Raw genomic sequence first — 11,444 nt, 5'->3', positions numbered from 1 at the left:
CCCCCTAAAGAAATGCTTCAAATCGCTTTAAACTATTGTCATTGTAGTGCGTATTTAATGTGGCGCTGCACTCTGATGTTGTAGGAGAAAACATTTATTATAAAGTCTATTTAATTAAGTAGAACGTTTTGTCTATATTTATTTAAAGTTGCGCATTTTGATGTGACGTCACATTTCTCAACCCCCCCCCTAGGTGCGTGACGTCATTTATGGACGGCCCCTAACCAAACAAAGAAAGACGCAACGCGTTCGTCAACAACACTGCATGGCCCTTAGTCTGAATAAACACACACACACACTGGATAAAATATATGCTGTGTGTGGACGATAGAAAGCTGTCAACCCATGATCAGTGCCCTAATCTTATTAGGGACCAATTAAGACGTTAATGATCACCCCGTGCCCCAAATACATCTTCAACGTTCATCCTACAAAGTCCCATCACAAGGGAGAAACACGAACAAACAGACAATCACCACCACTACACCCACCACTGCACACCCGTCAACCCCTCATCAGTGCCCTAATCTCATTAGATGACCAATTAAGACATTCATGACCACCCAGTGGCTCCTAATAAACCTCCAACGTTCACTCAACACGTGGAATAAAACACAGACACACACACAATTTGTTTATCGAAACGGCTGTACGCCGTATGGACCTGAAAACTCGATCTGCCCGCACGACAATACGGGGTATAACCGTGTGTGCGTTGACGCGGTGTTAGGACAATAGGCGACGTTTCGGGCAGTGGGACCTCCCGCGGTGCACGTGGCCCATATAAGGCTCGAGCCGCGTTTCCGGCGGAGACGGGAAGTGACGTCACGGTGTGAGGCCGCGCCCATCGACCCACGCCCAGAGCTTGCAGCGGAGCCGAGCGGAGCACAGGTGGGGAACAGCGACTCGGTGTCTCTGTGTGTGTGTCGATCTACACACAGACACACACAGACACAACTACACACAGACACACAGCGACTCTGTGTGTCTGTGTGTCGATCTACACAGACACATATACACACAGAGACAGCGACTCTGTATGTGTGTCTGTGTGTGTCGATCTACACATAGAGACACACACACAGACACAACTACACACAGAGACACATAGAGACAGCGACTCTGTGTCTCTGTGTGTCGATCTACACAAAGAGACACACACAGATACATATACACACACAGACACAACTACACACAGAGACACATAGAGACAGCGACTCTGTGTCTCTGTGTGTGTCAATCTACACACAGACACACACAGACACACATACACACAGACACACATACACACAGACAACAACTACACACAGAGACACAGACACAGCGACTGTGTCTATCTACACACAGAGACACAGACACGGAGACACACACAGACACAGCGACTATGTGTCTATCTACACACAGAGATGGCGACACGTGATGCACGGACGCTTAAGATGGTGGCGAGATGTTAACTCCCTCGCCCGGTCTGCAGGAGGTCGTAGGTTCGGTCGATGTACCCTGACGACGCCTGCTACGTATTTGGAGTTTGCGTGTCTTTCTCTCTCGCTTCTGTCCCCGTGGTCGTGTGGATTTCTCTCCAGGTCCTGCGAGTGTTTCCACCTCTCCACATTTAGAATCAACGTCACGCGTTTAGAGTATTTTGCTGCTCTGCTATGAATGTCCACGTGATAAGCCACTTGGTTGAGCTATCGTCGTGTGTGTGTGGGATAGGTTGTGTGTGTGGGGCTCATGTGCAGGGTGAGAGAGAGTGTGTGTGGGGCATGTGCAGGGTGTGTGTGTGTGTGTGGGATAGGTTGTGTGTGTGTGGGGCAGGGTGTGTGTGTGGCATGTGCAGGGTGTATGTGTGTGGGATAGGTTGTGAGTGTGTGTGGCATGTGCAGGGTGTGTGTGTGTGGGATAGGTTGTGAGTGTGTGTGTGGGGCATGTGCAGGGTGTGTGTGTGGCATGTGCAGGGTGTGTGTGTGTGGGATAGGTTGTGAGTGTGTGTGTGACATGTGCAGGTTGTGAGTGTGTGTGTGTGGGATAGGTTATGAGTGTGTGTGGGGCATGTGCAGGGTGTGTGTGTGTGTGGGGCATGTGCAGGGTGTGTGTGTGGGGCATGTGCAGGGTGTGTGTGTGTGTGGGGCATGTGCAGGGTGTGTGTGTGTGTGTGTGGGGCACGTGCAGGGTGTGTGTGTGTGTGTGGGGCACGTGCAGTGTGTGTGTGTGTGTGGGGCACGTGCAGGGTGTGTGTGTGTGTGTGGGGCACGTGCAGGGTGTGTGTGTGTGTGTGGGGCACGTGCAGGGTGTGTGTGTGTGTGTGGGGCACGTGCAGGGTGTGTGTGTGTGTGTGGGGCACGTGCAGGGTGTGTGTGTGTGTGTGGGGCACGTGCAGGGTGTGTGTGTGTGGGGCACGTGCAGGGTGTGTGTGTGTGTGGGGCACGTGCAGGGTGTGTGTGTGTGTGTGGGGCACGTGCAGGGTGTGTGTGTGTGTGTGTGGGGCACGTGCAGGGTGTGTGTGTGTGGGGCACGTGCAGGGTGTGTGTGTGTGGGGCACGTGCAGGGTGTGTGTGTGTGTGTGGGGCACGTGCAGGGTGTGTGTGTGTGTGTGTGGGGCACGTGCAGGGTGTGTGTGTGTGTGTGTGGGGCACGTGCAGGGTGTGTGTGTGTGTGTGTGGGGCACGTGCAGGGTGTGTGTGTGTGTGTGTGGGGCACGTGCAGGGTGTGTGTGTGTGTGTGGGGCACGTGCAGGGTGTGTGTGTGTGTGTGTGGGGCACGTGCAGGGTGTGTGTGTGTGTGTGGGGCACGTGCAGGGTGTGTGTGTGTGTGTGTGTGGGGCACGTGCAGGGTGTGTGTGTGTGGGGCACGTGCAGGGTGTGTGTGTGTGTGTGGGGCACGTGCAGGGTGTGTGTGTGTGTGTGTGGGGCACGTGCAGGGTGTGTGAGTGTGTGTGTGGGGCACGTGCAGGGTGTGTGTGTGTGTGTGTGGGGCACGTGCAGGGTGTGTGTGTGTGTGGGGCACGTGCAGGGTGTGTGTGTGTGTGTGGGGCACGTGCAGGGTGTGTGTGTGTGTGTGTGGGGCACGTGCAGGGTGTGTGTGTGTGTGTGTGGGGCACGTGCAGGGTGTGTGTGTGTGTGTGTGGGGCACGTGCAGGGTGTGTGTGTGTGTGTGTGGGGCACGTGCAGTGTGTGTGTGGGGCACGTGCAGGGTGTGTGTGTGTGTGTGGGGCACGTGCAGGGTGTGTGTGTGTGTGTGTGGGGCACGTGCAGGGTGTGTGTGTGTGTGTGTGGGGCACGTGCAGGGTGTGTGTGTGTGTGTGTGGGGCACGTGCAGGGTGTGTGTGTGTGTGTGTGGGGCACGTGCAGGGTGTGTGTGTGTGTGTGGGGCACGTGCAGGGTGTGTGTGTGTGTGTGGGGCACGTGCAGGGTGTGTGTGTGTGTGTGTGGGGCACGTGCAGGGTGTGTGTGTGTGTGTGTGGGGCACGTGCAGGGTGTGTGTGTGTGTGTGGGGCACGTGCAGGGTGTGTGTGTGTGTGTGGGGCACGTGCAGGGTGTGTGTGTGTGTGTGGGGCACGTGCAGTGTGTGTGTGTGTGTGGGGCACGTGCAGTGTGTGTGTGTGTGTGGGGCACGTGCAGGGTGTGTGTGTGTGTGTGGGGCACGTGCAGGGGGTGTGTGTGTGTGTGGGGCACGTGCAGGGGGTGTGTGTGTGTGTGTGTGTGGGGCACGTGCAGGGGGTGTGTGTGTGTGTGTGTGTGGGGCACGTGCAGGGGGTGTGTGTGTGTGTGTGTGTGGGGCACGTGCAGGGGGTGTGTGTGTGTGTGTGGGGCACGTGCAGGGGGTGTGTGTGTGTGGGGCACGTGCAGGGTGTGTGTGTGTGTGGGGCACGTGCAGGGTGTGTGTGTGTGTGTGGGGCACGTGCAGGGTGTGTGTGTGTGGGGCACGTGCAGGGTGTGTGTGTGTGGGGCACGTGCAGGGTGTGTGTGTGTGTGTGGGGCACGTGCAGGGTGTGTGTGTGTGTGTGGGCACGTGCAGGGTGTGTTTGTGTGTGGGGCACGTGCAGGGTGTGTGTGTGTGTGTGGGGCACGTGCAGGGTGTGTGTGTGTGTGTGTGGGGCACGTGCAGTGTGTGTGTGTGTGTGTGGGGCACGTGCAGGGTGTGTGTGTGTGTGTGTGGGGCACGTGCAGGGTGTGTGTGTGTGTGTGTGGGGCACGTGCAGGGTGTGTGTGTGTGTGTGTGGGGCACGTGCAGGGTGTGTGTGTGTGTGTGTGGGGCACGTGCAGGGTGTGTGTGTGTGGTGTGTGTGGGGCACGTGCAGGGTGTGTGTGTGTGTGTGTGGGGCACGTGCGGGTGTGTGTGTGTGGGTGGGCAAGTGCAGGGTGTGTGGTGGGGCACGTGCAGGGTGTGTGTGTGTGTGTGTGGGCGCACGTGCAAGGATAACGTGTAGTGGGGGTGGGGCACGTGCAGGGTGTGTGGTGTGTGTGTGGGGCACGTGCGGGTGTGTGTGTGTGTGTGGGGCACGTGCAGGGTGTGTGTGTGTGTGTGTGGCACGTGCAGGGTGTGTGTGTGTGTGTGTGGGGCACGTGCAGGGTGTGTGTGTGTGTGTGTGGGGCACGTGCAGGGTGTGTGTGTGTGTGTGTGGGGCACGTGCAGGGTGTGTGTGTGTGTGTGTGGGGCACGTGCAGGGTGTGTGTGTGTGTGTGTGGGGCACGTGCAGGGTGTGTGTGTGTGTGTGTGGGGCACGTGCAGGGTGTGTGTGTGTGTGTGTGGGGCACGTGCAGGGTGTGTGTGTGTGTGTGTGGGGCACGTGCAGGGTGTGTGTGTGTGTGTGTGGGGCACGTGCAGGGTGTGTGTGTGTGTGTGTGGGGCACGTGCAGGGTGTGTGTGTGTGTGTGTGTGGGGCACGTGCAGGGTGTGTGTGTGTGTGTGGGGCACGTGCAGGGTGTGTGTGTGTGTTTGGGGCACGTGCAGGGTGTGTGTGTGTGTGTGTGGGGCACGTGCAGGGTGTGTGTGTGTGTGTGTGGGGCACGTGCAGGGTGTGTGTGTGTGTGTGTGGGGCACGTGCAGGGTGTGTGTGTGTGTGTGGGGCACGTGCAGGGTGTGTGTGTGTGTGGGGCACGTGCAGGGTGTGTGTGTGTGGGGCACGTGCAGGGTGTGTGTGTGTGTGTGTGGGGCACGTGCAGGGTGTGTGTGTGTGTGTGTGGGGCACGTGCAGGGTGTGTGTGTGTGTGTGTGGGGCACGTGCAGGGTGTGTGTGTGTGTGTGTGGGGCACGTGCAGGGTGTGTGTGTGTGTGTGTGGGGCACGTGCAGGGTGTGTGTGTGTGTGTGTGGGGCACGTGCAGGGTGTGTGTGTGTGTGTGTGGGGCACGTGCAGGGTGTGTGTGTGTGTGTGTTTGGGGCACGTGCAGGGTGTGTGTGTGTGTGTGTTTGGGGCACGTGCAGGGTGTGTGTGTGTGTGTGTTTGGGGCACGTGCAGGGTGTGTGTGTGTGTGTGTTTGGGGCACGTGCAGGGTGTGTGTGTGTGTGTGTGGGGCACGTGCAGGGTGTGTGTGTGTGTGTGGGGCACGTGCAGGGTGTGTGTGTGTGTGTGGGGCACGTGCAGGGTGTGTGTGTGTGTGGGGCACGTGCAGTGTGTGTGTGTGTGGGGCACGTGCAGTGTGTGTGTGTGTGGGGCACGTGCAGTGTGTGTGTGTGTGGGGCACGTGCAGGGTGTGTGTGTGTGTGGGGCACGTGCAGCGTGTGTGTGTGTGGGGCACGTGCAGCGTGTGTGTGTGTGGGGCACGTGCAGTGTGTGTGTGTGTGGGGCACGTGCAGGGTGTGTGTGTGTGGGGCACGTGCAGGGTGTGTGTGTGTGTGGAGCACGTGCAGGGTGTGTGTGTGTGTGGGGGGCACGTGCAGGGTGTGTGTGTGTGTGGGGCACGTGCAGGGTGTGTGTGTGTGTGTGTGGGGCACGTGCAGGGTGTGTGTGTGTGTGTGGGGCACGTGCAGGGTGTGTGTGTGTGTGTGGGGCACGTGCAGGGTGTGTGTGTGGGGCACGTGCAGGGTGTGTGTGTGTGGGGCATGTGCAGGGTGTGTGTGTGTGTGGGGCACGTGCAGGGTGTGTGTGTGTGTGTGGGGCACGTGCAGGGTGTGTGTGTGTGTGGGGCACGTGCAGGGTGTGTGTGTGTGTGGGGCACGTGCAGGGTGTGTGTGTGTGTGTGGCACGTGCAGGGTGTGTGTGTGTGTGTGGGGCACGTGCAGGGTGTGTGTGTGTGTGTGGGGCACGTGCAGGGTGTGTGTGTGTGTGTGGGGCACGTGCAGGGTGTGTGTGTGTGTGTGGGGCACGTGCAGGGTGTGTGTGTGTGTGTGGGGCACGTGCAGGGTGTGTGTGTGTGTGTGTGGGGCACGTGCAGGGTGTGTGTGTGTGTGTGGGGCACGTGCAGGGTGTGTGTGTGTGGGGCACGTGCAGGGTGTGTGTGTGTGTGTGGGGCACGTGCAGGGTGTGTGTGTGTGTGTGGGGCACGTGCAGGGTGTGTGTGTGTGTGTGTGGGGCACGTGCAGGGTGTGTGTGTGTGTGTGTGGGGCACGTGCAGGGTGTGTGTGTGTGTGTGTGGGGCACGTGCAGGGTGTGTGTGTGTGTGTGGGGCACGTGCAGGGTGTGTGTGTGTGTGTGGGGCACGTGCAGGGTGTGTGTGTGTGTGTGTGGGGCACGTGCAGGGTGTGTGTGTGTGTGTGGGGCACGAGCAGGGTGTGTGTGTGTGTGTGTGGGGCACGTGCAGGGTGTGTGTGTGTGTGTGTGGGCACGTGCAGGGTGTGTGTGTGTGTGTGGGGCACGTGCAGGGTGTGTGTGTGTGTGGGGCACGTGCAGGGTGTGTGTGTGTGTGGGGCACGTGCAGGGTGTGTGTGTGTGTGGGGCACGTGCAGGGTGTGTGTGTGTGTGGGGCACGTGCAGCGTGTGTGTGTGTGTGTGGGGCACGTGCAGGGTGTGTGTGTGTGTGGGCACGTGCAGGGTGTGTGTGTGTGGGGCACGTGCAGGGTGTGTGTGTGTGTGGGGGGCACGTGCAGGGTGTGTGTGTGTGTGTGTGGGGCACGTGCAGGGTGTGTGTGTGTGTGTGTGGGGCACGTGCAGGGTGTGTGTGTGTGTGTGGGGCACGTGCAGGGTGTGTGTGTGTGTGTGGGGCACGTGCAGGGTGTGTGTGTGTGTGTGTGGGGCACGTGCACGGTGTGTGTGTGTGTGTGGGGCACGTGCAGGGTGTGTGTGTGTGTGTGGGGCACGTGCAGGGTGTGTGTGTGTGTGTGGGGCACGTGCAGGGTGTGTGTGTGTGTGTGGGGCACGTGCAGGGTGTGTGTGGGTGTGTGTGTGTGTGTGGGGCACGTGCAGGGTGTGTGTGTGTGTGTGTGGGGCACGTGCAGGGTGTGTGTGTGTGGGGCACGTGCAGGGTGTGTGTGTGTGTGTGGGGCACGTGCAGGGTGTGTGTGTGTGTGTGGGGCACGTGCAGGGTGTGTGTGTGTGTGTGGGGCACGTGCAGGGTGTGTGTGTGTGTGTGGGGCACGTGCAGGGTGTGTGTGTGTGTGTGGGGCACGTGCAGGGTGTGTGTGTGTGTGTGGGGCACGTGCAGGGTGTGTGTGTGTGTGTGTGTGGGGCACGTGCAGGGTGTGTGTGTGTGTGTGTGGGGCACGTGCAGGGTGTGTGTGTGTGTGTGGGGCACGTGCAGGTGTGTGTGTGTGTGTGTGGGGCACGTGCAGGGTGTGTGTGTGTGTGTGGGGCACGTGCAGGGTGTGTGTGTGTGTGTGTGGGGCACGTGCAGGGTGTGTGTGTGTGTGGGGCACGTGCAGGGTGTGTGTGTGTGTGGGGCACGTGCAGGGTGTGTGTGTGTGTGTGTGTGGGGCACGTGCAGGGTGTGTGTGTGTGTGTGTGGGGCACGTGCAGGGTGTGTGTGTGTGTGTGGGGCACGTGCAGGGTGTGTGTGTGTGTGTGTGGGGCACGTGCAGGGTGTGTGTGTGTGTGTGTGGGGCACGTGCAGGGTGTGTGTGTGTGTGTGTGGGGCACGTGCAGGGTGTGTGTGTGTGTGTGTGGGGCACGTGCAGGGTGTGTGTGTGTGTGTGGGGCACGTGCAGGGTGTGTGTGTGTGTGTGTGGGGCACGTGCAGGGTGTGTGTGTGTGTGTGTGGGGCACGTGCAGGGTGTGTGTGTGTGTGTGTGGGGCACGTGCAGGGTGTGTGTGTGTGTGGGGCACGTGCAGGGTGTGTGTGTGTGTGGGGCACGTGCAGTGTGTGTGTGTGTGGGGCACGTGCAGTGTGTGTGTGTGTGTGGGGCACGTGCAGTGTGTGTGTGTGTGTGTGGGGCACGTGCAGTGTGTGTGTGTGTGTGGGGCACGTGCAGTGTGTGTGTGTGTGTGTGGGCACGTGCAGGGTGTGTGTGTGTGTGTGGGGCACGTGCAGGGTGTGTGTGTGTGTGTGGGGCACGTGCAGGGTGTGTGTGTGTGTGTGTGGGGCACGTGCAGGGTGTGTGTGTGTGTGTGGGGCACGTGCAGGGTGTGTGTGTGTGTGTGGGGCACGTGCAGGGTGTGTGTGTGTGTGTGGGGCACGTGCAGGGTGTGTGTGTGTGGGGCACGTGCAGGGTGTGTGTGTGTGTGTGTGGGGCACGTGCAGGGTGTGTGTGTGTGTGTGTGGGGCACGTGCAGGGTGTGTGTGTGTGTGTGTTTGGGGCACGTGCAGGGTGTGTGTGTGTGTGTGTGGGGCACGTGCAGGGTGTGTGTGTGTGTGTGTGGGGCACGTGCAGGGTGTGTGTGTGTGTGTGTGGGGCACGTGCAGGGTGTGTGTGTGTGTGTGTGGGGCACGTGCAGGGTGTGTGTGTGTGTGGGGCACGTGCAGGGTGTGTGTTTGTGTGTGTGTGGGGCACGTGCAGGGTGTGTGTTTGTGTGTGTGTGGGGCACGTGCAGGGTGTGTGTTTGTGTGTGTGTGGGGCACGTGCAGGGTGTGTGTTTGTGTGTGTGTGTGGGCACGTGCAGGGTGTGTGTTTGTGTGTGTGTGGGGCACGTGCAGGGTGTGTGTGTGTGAGGTTTCTCTGCTTTGTTCTTGCCCCGTGCTGTGAACTTAGGCGCGGCTCAAGCGCCATCGTCGCTTTGTGGAAAGAGCACGGTTTGTTACTTTCACTGGGTTTGTTTGTCTTTGTTCGTCTCCGTTCCTTGGGGCGTAGTCCACGAGGGCCTGGTTGGGTGTCGTTAATTGTGGGTGAGGTTGGTTTGGGGTCTGGTTGGGTGAAGTTTGGGTCTGGTTTGGTTACGGTTTTGGGTCTGGTTGGGTGTAGTTTGGGTCTGGTTTGGTGCAGGTTGACTCCGGATGACACGAGAGCTGAGATTTGGTGTTGGTCTGGTTCGTTGTGGTCGAGTGCGATTGGGACTGGCTCGGGTTTGGTTCACTCTGGATGATGGGCGAGTTGAGATCCGGCCCGGCCCGGCTGGGTCCGTTTCGTGCTCGGGTCTCCATACGGAGGAGCGTTTTTGGCGCTGCTGGGTGGGATGGCGCCGTCCATCGCGGTGACGCGAGCCCAGCGCTGGCTCTCGTCACCCAACGTGGTGACAGCTGCGGGGCCTTCACGTGCCCTCCCCGAATCTCCACACGCTGCACGGGCCTCCCCCGGGCCTCCCCCGGGCTTCCACTTATTCTCCACACGCTGCCAGGGCCTCCCCGAGCCTCTTCCATGCGGTGTCGTCCTTCCACATTCCTTCCCTGCTCCCAACCCCCTCTGTGCCTCCCAATGCCTCCCCGTGCCTCCCAATGCCTCCCCGTGCCTCCTCCTCCTCAAGGCTCCTTGTCCGCCGTGGCTCTGCGGGCCAATGCCATTCCGCCCCACGTGGGCTCCCTGTCCCCACCCCCCCTCATCCCCATGGCTCTCTCTTCCTCTTCCTGCCTCGCCGTTAACTCCCTGTACTTGCGCTCCGCGACTCCACTGGTTAAAGGGTCGTTATGAAAATGTGTTCCTTCACACGGTGCGCGTAATAATGTTGGGTGGCTCAGCAGTTGAGCGAGTGGCAGGTTGAGGAGTTCAAATCCTGGTTTTGGGGGTTGACTCTGCCCATCTCTCCGCCAGGGTCGATAAAATACGTACCGCTTTAGTGGGGATGTTAACGGCGGTGTGTCTGTCCGATGGAGAGACTCGCGGCCCTCCCTGCGCCCCTCCATTGGAATGTGGAATTTCCACCACTGGCTCAGGGTTGTAAAAGGGGAGACGTGCACTGCATCAATGCTCGTTTTATGCAAAAAAAACGAATGCTGACCCCAACACACACACGCACAGATCCCACGTCTAACCTTAATGCGATGTCTGGATGCGTTGCACAGAAACGCGCGCTATGAATAATGAATGATGGTGATGATGATGAGGACGGCCGTCGGGGCGAACGCCGTTAGCGGAGCGCCCATTGAGGGCACCGCGATGCGGCAGCTGTGGAGTTGAGGCGGACGTTGGACCTCGGCCCTGATGTTCAAGTCAACACAACAACAACAGCGACAACAACCCACGTGCACCGCCGGCGCGGCCACCACGCATTCCCCGCATCGCTCCGAGTTGCCGTTTGAGCTCGGGTGTTGATTTTGCTTTTTGTTTTGAACGCTCCCAAGATTTTTTTTTTTTGGGGCTGGGGGGGGGTTGGAAACGTGAAACGTTTTCAGAAATGGAGCACGGCGGCCACGGCGTCCGCGCGAAGCTTCGCGAGCTTCTTGAAGCGGATTAACGAAGGAGGAGAAAAAAAAAATCGCTCCTGAAATAATAATAGCTTCTCGATATAATTGGCCCTTTGTGTAAACGAGCGGGAGGAGGAGGAGGATGTTATTCGCTGCTGTGCGGCAGGACACGGTGATTTATTTGAGCCAAGTGGGGGGCCGGGGGGGGGGGCGGTGAGTGGGTGAGTCACGCAGTTTAAATAAAAGCTGTCATTCATATCATCACCGCTTTCACCCGATTTTCATAAGACGCTCCGGAAAATAAGACGCACGCCGAAAAACGTCTGTGGGCCCCGTGCCGGGTCAAGCTGCACGAGTCTGGTGCAGCGCGTGCGCCTTACTCGGGTAGCGTTACACACATTAACAACATTGTTAATTCAGTTTCAGGGAGGGGAGGGGTGGGGGAAAGTGCGTCTTATAATGGTAGGTTTTTACCCTTTTAACTGGTACAAAACTGACACCTTTATTCAAGGCATCATGTTTGCAATGACCACAACACAAGTAGCCTTGAATAAAGGTGTCAGTTTTGTACCAGTTAAAAGGGTAAAAACCTACCATTATATTTTGCCACTGGTAAAAGAGATCTCATAGTGTAAAGTGCGTCTTATAATCGGGAGAACACGGTGCTTGTTACCATATCCGGCAGGTGGATGGCACGTAGCATCATGTCATGAACCCGGCAGGCTGATTCTAGATGTGAAGCTTTCGTAACTGCAAGGATTCGTATTCTTAGGTTTTTTTCACGTAGGTAAAAATTAAAA

At 58.7% G+C, this 11,444-nt stretch overlaps 1 protein-coding gene across 1 annotated transcript in view; it reads left to right on the top strand.

Moving 5' to 3' along the window:
• The first annotated feature begins 808 nt into the window (after positions 1–808).
• ARHGDIA (Rho GDP dissociation inhibitor alpha) overlaps positions 809–11,444 on the top strand; it is a 47,394-nt gene continuing 36,758 nt past the window's right edge. The window contains exon 1 of the mRNA XM_078857100.1: positions 809–891. The gene's annotated coding sequence lies outside the window, so the exon portion shown is untranslated. The remainder of the gene's footprint in view (positions 892–11,444) is intronic.

This window comes from Lampetra fluviatilis, chromosome 5, assembly GCF_964198595.1.
Source record: "Lampetra fluviatilis chromosome 5, kcLamFluv1.1, whole genome shotgun sequence".
Lineage (NCBI taxonomy): Eukaryota > Metazoa > Chordata > Hyperoartia > Petromyzontiformes > Petromyzontidae > Lampetra > Lampetra fluviatilis.
This window is presented reverse-complemented; position numbering and strand designations above follow the sequence as displayed.